Below are 12,020 nucleotides of genomic sequence, written 5' to 3'. Positions count from 1 at the left end.
GATGGAGGGAGTGAGGGAGTGCGTTACCTAGGGAGGTGGTGGAATCTCCTTCCTTAGAGGTTTTTAAGGTCAGGCTTGACAAAGCCCTGGCTGGGATGATTTAACTGGGAATTGGTCCTGCTTTGAGCAGGGGGTTGGACTAGATGACCTTCTGGGGTCCCTTCCAACCCTGATATTCTATGATTCTATGATTCTATGAGGGACCATCGTGGGTTGAGGCAGGTGAGATGTTCCCTTGGCAGGGAGGGAGTCTGATTCATCCAAGCAAACCTGAAGAGGGTGGACGTCATTCCAGTTCCCCAAGCCCCAGAGTTCCCCACATGGACGCCGTTGCAAACCCACCCCTCCACGCTCTGCCTGGCTTCAGTTCTGGCCACTAGACGAGCCCACGTACCGGCTGCTTGGAACCTGCTCGTCATTGCAAGAAAGGGGCTGTGAGCCCTCTAGACTGGAGCATGCCTGGACGGACTGAAGGCTGGTGACAGGGGTGAACCAGGGGCTTGCACAGACTCATTGTCAGTGTGAGAAGAGGATGCCATGCAAGCCGGTCCCACCAGGCGTTAGGAACCACTTAGCGAGAGGATCATGTCACTGGGCTATCTGTCTTGTTCCATGCATTGGGTAAGGGTTATACTGAGCGCAGCAGCCTTAGCTGTAAGTTAACTATGTTTGGCGAGGGAACGGGTAGCTGCTTGATTGTGCAAAGACTGTAAAGTGCTGTGGGTCAAGGGAGAGGTGGAAACACCGAGCCATGGTCATTAGTGTCAGTTCAGAACAAACTCAGGATGGCAAGAAGGTATTTGGTGCAAAGCAGCTGGCCCATATTTCACGGCAGGATGGACAGCATAGGGAATAAGGCGTTGCGGTAAGACTCAGCCAGTGTGGGTCCTAGTCCTGCCTCTGCAGAATCCCAGCAAGACCTTGGCAAGTCACTCAGCTACCTCATGCCTCAGTTTCCCTGTGTGTCCAAGGGGAATGATACCCCTCTACCTCACAGGGAGGTTGTGAGGCAAAGATCCATTAAGCGTGCTGCAGCACTCAGGTTCTGTGGAGGAAGGGGCTGTATGAATCCCTTCCTAGGTGAGGCGAACTTCTTTTCAACCTCCAACAAAGCGGCAAATGATGAATCTGACTAACCTGGCGAGAGAATCAGCTGTTAAATTGCTCTGTCCCTGTCGCTCCCTCCCCATCGCCAGCTTTGCTCTCAATTTCCCATGGAAAATGGGAACAAAAAGATCTCTTCCAATGCGCAGGGTTAAGGGAGAGACACGGTCGGGGGCTGAGTAATAGTGGCCCCAGGCACATTCCCAGCTCCGTTTTGTTTCACTTTCCGTCCTCCATTGTTTTCATATTTTTCTTCCCTTTATCCACTGATGAGCAGCTCTTGTTCCTGCTGGGGAAATGGGTGCACCCAGCTGGACAGGTGCCTTGAAAATCAAAGTAGATCTAAAATTCAACTTATAGGCTGGTTAGCCTGACCTGGGTCCCAGGCAAAATCATGGAAAGGCCGGTGTGGGAGGCCATCGGTGGCAGCGTAACTAACACGATGAAGCTAGACAGAGTCAGGCTAGAAATAAGGCGCGCACACATTTACCAACATACCCAGGGCTGTGGTGGCTTCTCCTTCACTGGAAATTTTAAAATCAAGTCTGGATGACTTTATAAAAGAACTGCTGTCGTTAAAACAGGAATTAATTCAGGGAAGCCTTATGACCCGTGCTATGCAGGGCAGATGAGATGATCACCATGGTCCCTTGAGGCTTTGTCTGTGAATATGGGTTTTAGGGGAAGCAGGTCTTGCCAAATAAACTTGATAATTTTTTTAAGAGATCTCAAGTTTACTTCAAAGGTGACATAATAGTTTAGCTTCTGTAAGGCATTTGACTTAGTCCCACATGACAATCTGATTTAAAAATTAATACCACACAAAATCAATATAGCCCATGTTCAATGGATTAAAAACTGGCTAGCTGATAGATCTCGAAGTTACGGTAAATAGGGAATGGTCACCTTAGGGGGGGTTCTTGTTGGGTCCCACAGGGATCTATTCTTAGCCCTAGGCTGTTCAATAGCTTCATCAACGATCGGGAAGAATATGTAAAATTTGGTGATAATGCCAAAAATGGGTGAGGTGATAAATAGTGATGGGGACAGGTCATTTATACAGACTGAACTGGATCACGTAGTAAAGTGGGATCATTTGAGCAACTTGCATTTTAACACAGCCAAATGCAAATAAGTTTCTGGAGGATAGGTTCATCAATGGCTATTAGCCAAGATGGTCAAGAGGACACACCCCATGCTCTCAGTGTCCTACAACCTCTGATGGCCAGAAGCTGAATGGACAAGAGCTCAGTAGTTGCCCGGTTCTGTTCATTCCCTCTGCAGTGCTTGGCACCGGCTACTGTCGAAAGACAGAATACTGGCTAGGAGGACCATTGGTCTGACCCAGTGAGGCTAGTCGGATGTTCTGGTGCGGATCACACTTACGGGATGGAAATTGGTACCCTGAGATGCAGGGACACTGAAAGGACTTGCGGGTCATGGTGGACAAGCAGATCGACATGAGCTCCCTATGAGGCGCTGTAGCTAAGAAACCAAATGCCATCCTTGGATGTAACACTAGGAGCAGGGGTGTGGTATTATCCCATGTACGGCATTAGCGAGGCCATTGCTGGATACTGTGCGCAGGTCTGGTGTCCACAATTCAACAAGGATGTTGAGAAACTGGGAAGGGGTCAGAAAAGAGCCCCCCAAGGTGGTGAGGGGCAGGTCGGGAGACATGTCTTGTGGTTAGACTTCAGTGACCAAATCTATTCAGTTCATCCCAAAGAAGATGAAAAGGTGACTTTGATCACGGTCTGCAAGGACCTACCTTGGCATTGTGGATTTCAGATGTGTGCAGTGGTTGTGGGCCAACTCATGTGGATAGCAAAAGGGTTAAATTTGGCAGAAAGCGTCAGTGCAGGGCACGTGGGGATGTGTATTAGGAAGGCGAGTGGCTCTCTGGTCTGTATATACGGTGGTACCGATTTGCCAAGGTGGGCAATGCAGAGATCCATCTCCAGACTGCATGGCACACGTGGGCAATGGGTGTTCCAGAGATCTGTGAGGTGCAGGTAGCGGGCATGTGACTCTCCTGTCAGTGGCTAAGATGCAGGATATGCTGTGGCCCATTGCTGTGCCCTGGTTGTCTGGGTGCACGGAGTAGAGTTAAGCTCACTGGGTGTAGGGTGGTAGAGACCCGGGATTGAGTTTACGCTTGGTCCAGACAACCTCTTCTTGATGGTTTCTTGCTGGGCTCAGTAGCCTGCTCCATGAGCTCACAAAGAGTCATGGCAGAGCTCATGGAAGCCCTATGTTGAGACGTGTGGCTTTGGTGTGGTTGCGATGGGAACCCACCCAACAAGCCCAGGCTTGCCAGGTAGGTCCATGAACCTTTCGACCAATGTGAGCTTGAGGGGAGAGAGATGAGGAACCTGGCCTGGGATGAATTTCTTCTGTCATTAACGTGAAACGCTAGAGCAGGGGGTCTCAAACTTCATTACACTGCGACCCTCTTCTGACAACAAAAATTACTGCATGACCCCAGCAGCGGGGACTGAAACCTGAGCCTGCCCTGGGTGGGGTGGGGGCAAAGCCCGAGCCCCACCATTCTGAACAGGGGGGCCGAAGCTGAAGCTCACGGTCTTCAGCCCCAGGCAAGGGGGCCTGTAACTGGAGTCCTGCTGCGCAGGGCTGTAGACCTCAGGCTTTGGCTTGGGCCCTGGGCCCCAGCAAGTCGAAGGCATCCCTGGCGACCCCATTCAAAGGGGGTCGCGACCCACTTTGTGGTCCCACCCCACAGTTTGAGAACTGCTGCACTAGGGGGAGTCGGGGCAGTTGCATGGGTCCGGGGAATCTGTGCAGTTGCAGTCGCGTATGTAAACGAGGCACTGCATGGTCCCGCGTGCAAATGAGGTACATTTGCAAATCCCTGGATTTCTAGTTGCACCCGAACATGTTCAGCGAGTTTCTGAGGAAACCCCCAACCTGGGCCAGTTTCCCTCGCAGGGGCGTGGGATTCTGACTAACACACGGCTAAATAAAGCCACAAATCCCAGCCCGGCTCCCAGCGCAGATTTGACTCGGTTCCCGCTGTAACATGTTCCGGGGCTGCAGTTCTTCTCAATCCACGCCCGTTGCTTTAACACATGGGCTCTTTCTCCCAGGGATGTGTCAAAGCCTACCGACCATTTCCCCGCCAGTTACAGAAACCTCCATTAAATATTGAGTATTTTTCCTCTGAGCCTTTTCCCTCTCTCTGTCGCTGGGATGCAGCAAGTTATCTGATCAGATTAGGAGGAGTCTAGTCTGCTCTGGATGCTGTATGGACCTAGCTCCCTCGGCACGGATGCATTATGCGCCTCATTACCTCGTTACGCCCAGTGATGGGGAACGGTTTACAACCTCCTGGTGCAAAGGGAAGCTACCTTGGCATGCAGCTTTGCTGTGCCACTCACCAGCCCCTTTGGCCTCTCTCTAGACCGCCGTCCTGCTCCCCTCGCTGTATCAGATCTGTTCTCGTTAGCTCCCCCTGCTCAGAAAACCTGCCCCGTCCTCACGCATTAGGCTGGGACATGAGATGCCTTTCATGAGGATTTTGAAATATCCTGGGTTAATTCTTCCTTCAGTTCCTGCAGCCTCGTTTTTTCCTTCTTGCCATGCTCATTGCATTGGTTCCGCAGTGGGATGCGTGAGCCAGCAGGGCTGGGGTAGGTGCTGGGGAAGCAGATCCTCAGCAGAGAAATGAGCCTCACCCAAGGGGGTGTCGTGGATATACAACATTGGTGCTACGCCCTGGCTTTTAAATAGTCTCTGGGCAGGGCCCCCCAAAGGGGTCTCCCTCTTCCTTCATGGCAGGCCCTTTCCGAGGCTGAGCCCCTGGGCTCCAGCGCTGCTGCTTCGCACCCAGCCAGTCCAGTTGGGACAGACTCCTGGCAGAGCCTGGGACACTCTTCAGGGACCAGGCACCCCAGTGGGTCCTGGCAGTGAGATCAGGCACTCAAGCCCGGCTGGTTACCAGCCGGCTGGAACGCCGCATTGGAGGTGCTTAGGCGGGTATAGAGAGACGAAGGGTACAGCGTGGTTAGAACCTGGTCCATCTGGCCAAGCCAGAGCAATGCACCGGCCAAGCCATCCTGGATTCCTTCGTAGGTTCTGCCTTACGCTGCTTCGATGGCCTCCTGGGACCGTCCGCTGCTCCAGCGGTCCCCAGGGCCAGCTACCTGGGTCCGCCCCAGCAGCTGCCTGAGCGGCTGGCCCTGGAGTAAGCCTCACTGGCAGCTGCAGCCGCAGGAGTCCCAAAGGTCCCGGGAAGTCACAGAATCTGTGACAGACTCACAGCCTTATGTGTGATTGAATATTCTTATATCATTGGTTTTGCCTCTGTTAGACAATTGCAACAAATCTTGTACAAAGCATGGCATGGCCAGTGTCCATGGAAAAGTTATGATTTGCTATTACCCAGTTCATATGCATGTATTATCTTTGTATCTGAAGTTATCAATATTGGCTCTGCACTGTAGCTTACACGGGTGTTGTATTCCTGGGTAACACCCACCAGGTAAGATTTACATTAAGGCCAGACAGCTATGTATCGATGGCCCATCAAGGACACTTAGCTCTCACAATGGGGCATAGAAGAAACTCATTTCACCCAGATAGTGCTTCCTGTGGACACCTCAGCTAGAATATGGGGCAGTGGCTGCCCCGGAGTCATCAAAGCATGGAAAGACATGTGATATGCTCATGTGACCCTGGACTCCATCTTGGACCAGGAACAGAGGCTGTGAGCTTTGTCTGAGACAGTACAAATTCCATCCACATGGCAGAGGATATAAAAGGTCCGCAGAGATGGCTCCATTTTGCCTCTTTCCTGCCCTGGACTTCTCTGGACTGTGGATTTACAACTAAAAGGAGCATTTTGAACAATGGTCTGAGAACCTTCCAATCTTCTGGAAGTTACCAGCGAGACTTTACAAGCCAGCAGTTTATTCCATCACTGCTACAAACCTGATATACGGACTTTGCAATTATTTGTATGTAGCTGATCTATTTGCTGTTATTAATCCTCTTATTCTTTTATTATTAAACTTTTAGTTTTAGTTACACAAGTATTGGCATCAGCATGATTATTGGGTAAGATCTGGGTTATACAGTGGCCTGGCTAAGTGACTGATCTCTTGGGAGTAGAAGGGCCCTATATGTGATTAAATTGGTTTTCAGAAACCGCTCATCATAGAATCCAGTGTCTGGTGGTTAGACAAGGGCTGGAACACCAAAGGAAACTTAATGTTTGGCTTTTTGCTAACCAGTGTGGCCAGACAGAAGTTCACTTTTGTTACTTGCTTGGTATCATCAATGATAGAATAACCACCCGTTGGGGGTGAGTCGGCCCTGTTTCTCAGCAGGTTGTCCTGAATTTGGCATCGTCAGCTGTGACCCACTGAGGCACGGTGACACCTGTTTACTACTAGCTAGTCTCTTATGTTAGTTATGCCACCACAGGCTCTGAATTTCCAATGTGCCGGTGGGTGCTCGACCCCAGCTCTGCCCCAGGCCCCGACCCCACTCCACCCCTTCCCCCAAGTCCCCACCCCCACTCGCCTCTTTGCACCCCCTCCCCTGAGCGTGCCACATCCTCGCTCCTCCCCCTTCCCAGCCAGAGCCTCCTGCACGCCACAAACCAGCTGACTGCGGCGGGCGGGAGGCACGGGGAGGGAGGGGGAGGTGCTGATCGGTGGGGCCCACCGGTGGGCGGGAGATGCTGGGGGAAGAAGGAGGGCCTGATAGGGGGGCTGCCGGTGGGTGCTCAGCACCCACCATTTTTTCCCCATGGGTGCTCTAGCCCCACGCCTTATCCAATCACAGCTGTAGCTAAAGCAGTAAAGCCATTTACGTGTTTTGCATTAGTACCTCTCTTTGCAAGAGCCAGTTTCACAGTCCTCAGTACAATTCCATTTCTTCCCCACTGTGGAACCCACACTATAGTGTCACAAGCAGGAGTTTTCCACTTCACCTTTGGTCGAGCTACAGCAGGTGTTCAGTTTGGTCAACACATCAAAGCTGGCTAGCGCATTTAGATGCCTGGCCCCCAAGGCAGTCATGTGGCTAAATCCCCCCTTGGATTGGTTTGAAAATTTCAGTGTCTCACTCCGGGTATCTGAGTTTGACCATGAGCAGGTGACCTGATGTTGAATGTGGCTGCAAATTCCTGATCATAGATTCATGGATTCCCAGCCCAGAACGGACCAGTGTGATTGTCCAGTCTGGCCGCCTGTATAAAACAGGCCAAAGAACTGCCTCAGAACAAATCCTAGAGCAGACCTTTAAAAAAACCATCATCTTGATTTAAAAATGGCTAGGGCTGGAAAATCCATCCTGACCCTTGGTAAATAGTTCCAATGGTTCCTTACCCTCCCTGTTAAAAACCGAGGCCCCATTTCCAGTCTGAATTTGCCTAGCTTCACTGGGTCCTTTTAGACCTTTCTTTGCTAGATTGAAGAGCCCATGATTATATATTTGTTCCTAGGTATTTAGAGACTGATCAAGTCTCCCCATAACTGTCTCTTTGTGAAGCTAACTAGGCTGAGCTCTCTGAGTCTATCACTCTAAGGCAGGTTTTCTAACCCTTTAATCAGTCTCGTGGCTCTTCTCTGGCCCCTCCAGAATTTATCAATGTCCTTCTTCAATTGTGGGTGCCAGAACTGGACCCAGGAGTCCAGCAGCGGTCGCACCAGTGACAAACACAGAGGTCAAATAACCTCTCTGCTCCCACTCGAGATTCCCTGTTCATGCAGCCCAGGATCCCATTCACTCTTTTGGCATCTTTTGGGACGTCAGCATCATGTTAGTTAAGTTGACTTTTCCGGTCATGTTCCAGCTTCCGTATGTTGTGGTAAAGACAGGCCATCAAAACCCACAGTGACAGGGGGCATAAAGGTAGCCAAATAGTCACACACCAGGAACATACAAAGGTCAGGCGGAGAAGAAAGGAGCCAATTGATTTCTTTTGAATAATACAAGTTACCTGCTCTCCTCCTTTACTGTTCTGCTCAGCCCTTCTCGATTCTTTTAATAGTTCTTTGTGACCCAGTGGATGTTGGTATTGATTTTTTCGTCAAAGCATCCATCACCTTGCCCCCGCAATCCTTCCTGACCAGAGCTATAAAAATCCATCTGGTGGCCGATGGGACATTCCTTACATGTCCTCGCTGGTTTATTGGCTCTTTTGAGACCTCATTTACAGTGGCGTTGGAACTAGCTTCTGGCCCTAGCCTGTTTGCCAGAAGCTGGGAATGGGCGACAGGGGATGGATCACTTGGTGATGACCTGTTCTCTTCATTCCCTCTGAAACACCTGGCATTGGCCCCTGCAGGAAGGCAGGATACTGGGCTAGATGGACCCTTGGTCTGACCCAGTCTGGCTGTTCTTATAGTGGGGGTGCTGAGAGTCATTGAACCAAATGGTAAACCCTGGATCTGATGGAAACCATTTCAAGCCAGGGGTGCGGCAGCAGCCCTAGTTCCAGCACCCTTCTCATTTAAGCAATTTCCAAAAAGATTGTCCGGATTCTTGGGCTGGAAAGGAGGGAGGGTCTGGAGAAAAGACACAACATTTTAGCTGCAGGCTCAAATAGGGCTCCGGGCTCTCAGAGGCAAAGGAAAGGAGCCGCTGACCGTCTTCCGTTGGTATGCAGAACTGGGACAGCTTACTCTGCCTGGGCCAGATCCAGCATGAGGAAAGAGCGCCTCCTGCTGGCGACTTTACCTCGGCGAGTAAATGCCGCGCTCATTGAAGAGGGGGGCTTATAAAGCTGGCTAGAGACGGCTAGTGTGCCGATAGCAGCTATGCAAACTCCCCCCCCTCCCCCCGCCCGCCCCACACCTGCTACTCCAGTCCTGGTCTCCATGCACACGGTTCTGCCAACGCGCTGCTCCCTACAGTTGAGGTAGTGTTCGATGATTTAGCTGGGGATTGGTCCTGCTTTGAGCAGGGGGTTGGCTTAGATGACCTCCTGAGGTCCTTTCCAACCCTGAGATTTATGATTTTATGGAGGCGTCTGGCTGTGGTCTGTCTAGGGTTAGGTGGTGGAGAGGGGCTGGGTGGAGCGAACAGGGAAGCTGGGGTGAGAGAGGCAGCTCAATGCTCTTTACACAGGTGAGATTTGTGTTGGGGACACCTGTCCCCTGGGGACTGGACGGAGACCCATCCAGCCCATTCCACCAGCAAAGGAGAACCACTTGCCCCATTCCCTAGATCGTTCGTATTCAAACAAGGCCCCTGTTACAAGGGTCACTGTGCAAAGGACCTTCTGGTCCCCGCCTCTGTGGGAGCTGCATGGCACCCCCATGGCTCCTTCTACACCTAATCCCTTGGCAGCCGTATCCACCAGCAGAGTTTCCTCTATTGCCCCTGTGCTGGAGGCCGGCACACGTGACCTCTTCCTTCCAGGCCCATGTCACTCTGCTGAGCCCCCAGCGCCACCTCCCTCCAGATCTCCTCCTGAATTGCTGACTGAGCTCCTTCTGCTGCCTCCGAACCCTACCTTTCGCCTGCCCCATGCGGGAGGCCGGGCACCCATAGAGGATGCTCCGGGTTGCCTGGATCCATCCCTAAACCCGCCTACTAGACGGCCTGGCCCTGTGTCTGCGCAGCTAACAGGGAGCCAGGCGGCCCCTCTTGGCCCCAGTGGGGCTGATCCCACAGTCCCCGAGGTGGGAGTCGGGCCGGCTTCGCGGAGAGATTTATCAGGGTCAGCGTGGTACCAGGGAAAGGGAATCAGGCCTGATGGCCCCACTCCCCACCGGCCGTTCCCCTGGTATTGCTGGCCTGCACCATGGGGGTAAAGCAGTGCTAGGTGGGGATGGTGGGTATTACACTGGCCTGGCACTGGGGGGACTGACGCAGCTGGCCAAGGAGAGACAGGCCAGGCCCAGCGCACTCTCCACAAGGGCTGTGGTGTGGAGGGGATTAATATGGGGCTGCTTCTGTCTGAGCAGAGCCTGCCAGGTGGAATGTGCTGAGCATCCCCAAACTCATCTCACGTGTGCCCCTCAAGCGCTGGCTGTGGTGGAGAAGGGCCTGCTCCCTCCGCCAAGCCCCCTCCGGGCCCCTTCTGGCTCCAGCCACCATCAGCTGCCACCTGCTAACTCCTCTGGGTTTATTTACCGAGACTCCCGGGGCAAACGGCTCCGTCTCCATCTGCTCTGGGACCCCCAGGGCTGCCCTGGTCAGTGAGTCCCCCCTGGTTGGAAACGGCTCCACTCGGCTCTCACACACACCCAGCCCTGCACTGAACGCTCGCGGAGCATTCACACCCCAGCGCGGATTCGCGCCGAGCGAGAGGCGGGTTCTTTAGTCTCTGAAAAACAGATCCAGCCGGGCCATCCGGCCCAAACCAACTGTGCCTGGCACATGGCGCAGAAACCCTGGGCATTTCCATCGGGCACCGCTGCTCCAGCTGGGCGGGCGGGGGAACCCGCCTGAACATACCCAGCCCGCGAAGGAAGCCCTCCACGCCCAGCCGGAGCTCACTGGCAGACCCACCCTGTGCTCTCCCTAGGGGGGACAGGGCTCTCCCGGCCCCACGGGCCCCCGGCGCAGGGCTGGGGCTGAGGTGGCAACTAGCGACTTAGTGCATCACACGCTGTACGTGGGCAGCTCCTGGGCAGCGCTGAGGCACTGAGCAGGCAGGGACGGTGTCGCTGCCCCGGTTTTACAGAGGGGCACAGTCAGGTACAGTGAGGTGAAGGCCACAGTTCTGAGAGCCGTGGTGGGTTCTCTTTGGTGGGGGGGCCCAGCTTGGGGACACAACACTTGAGCACCCACAACTGGTGGCCACTTTGGAAAAGGGGAGCCTAAGTAACTTGCCCAAGGTCACAGAAGTAGCAGCCTCTTGGATCCCCGAAACTCCTGCTCTAACCACTACCCCGTACAACCAGAGAGAGAACCCCTGAGTCCTGGCTCCCAGCCCCTTGCTCTAACCACTACCCCGTACAACCAGAGAGCGAACCCAAGAGTCCTGTCTCCCAGCCCCCAACCCCTGCTCTCAGCAGGGATTTGGCATAGATGAGCCCAGCGGGGCCCTGTTCCACCAAGCACTGCAGAGGGGGCTAAGAGGAGCCATTGTCAGGGCCGACCCCTCCTTGCCCCTTGGCAGGCAGCTGGCCCTGCCACGTGGTGCCCTGGGAATTGCTGGGCCAAGGCCGGGCTGTCCCTGACCTCGGGGTTAATAGGGCCGTGGGCACGGTGCCCCTCGCTGGCAGGCTCTCAGTGTCCCTAGCAAACAGCTCTGGATGGTCTCACGCTGCAGCAAGCCCAGCTGGGTTTGTCTCCGGGATTAGACCCCGGAGATGGATTCCGCAGAGCTGCCCAGGCTAGGAGCAGGCCAAGAATGATTTACCAGGGAAGAGGAGGCCAGCTCCCTTCGAAGCAGCCGCTCTGGAGTGAGCAGAGCGAGCAGGGAACATGTCAGCTGCTCCAGGCTCTCAGCTACCCCGTCCCTGCGCTGCCTATGCGGTGCACCGTCCTGGGCTCCTTGAGGTGCCTGGCAGGCTGCAGGGCCGCTCCCAGCAGCTTGGCTTGTGTACCGGCTTTGGCCTGGCGACAGAGCGTCCATCCTGGGGAGAGCTACGAGGGGCGTGTCTCTTTACTCTGCTTTGATGCACCGCCAGGTGTGGCTGTTACTGGCTCAGGTAAGGTATGTCACACACAGCGTCTCCTACTGGCTGATCCGTGTACTACGGGTTTAGCTTTCCACCACACCCCCATGGCCCCAAGCTCCCTGTTACCCTGCCCACCTGCAGCGGCTTTCACCACCCCTCTCCCCCCACCCATTGCTTTCATGCAGCTTTTAACCCCTTCCACGCCTACACGATGGGGGAGGGGAGCTGACTGCCAGCAGCGGGGCTGGGGTGCATTGTCCCATGTGGAGGGGGGCCCCATACAGGACTGACTAAGGTGAGAAAGCAACTCAG

This window comes from Lepidochelys kempii, chromosome 3 (assembly GCF_965140265.1).
Source record: "Lepidochelys kempii isolate rLepKem1 chromosome 3, rLepKem1.hap2, whole genome shotgun sequence".
Taxonomy (NCBI): Eukaryota; Metazoa; Chordata; order Testudines; family Cheloniidae; genus Lepidochelys; species Lepidochelys kempii.
The sequence above is the reverse complement of the archived record's forward strand: the minus strand, read 5'-3'. Positions refer to the sequence as shown.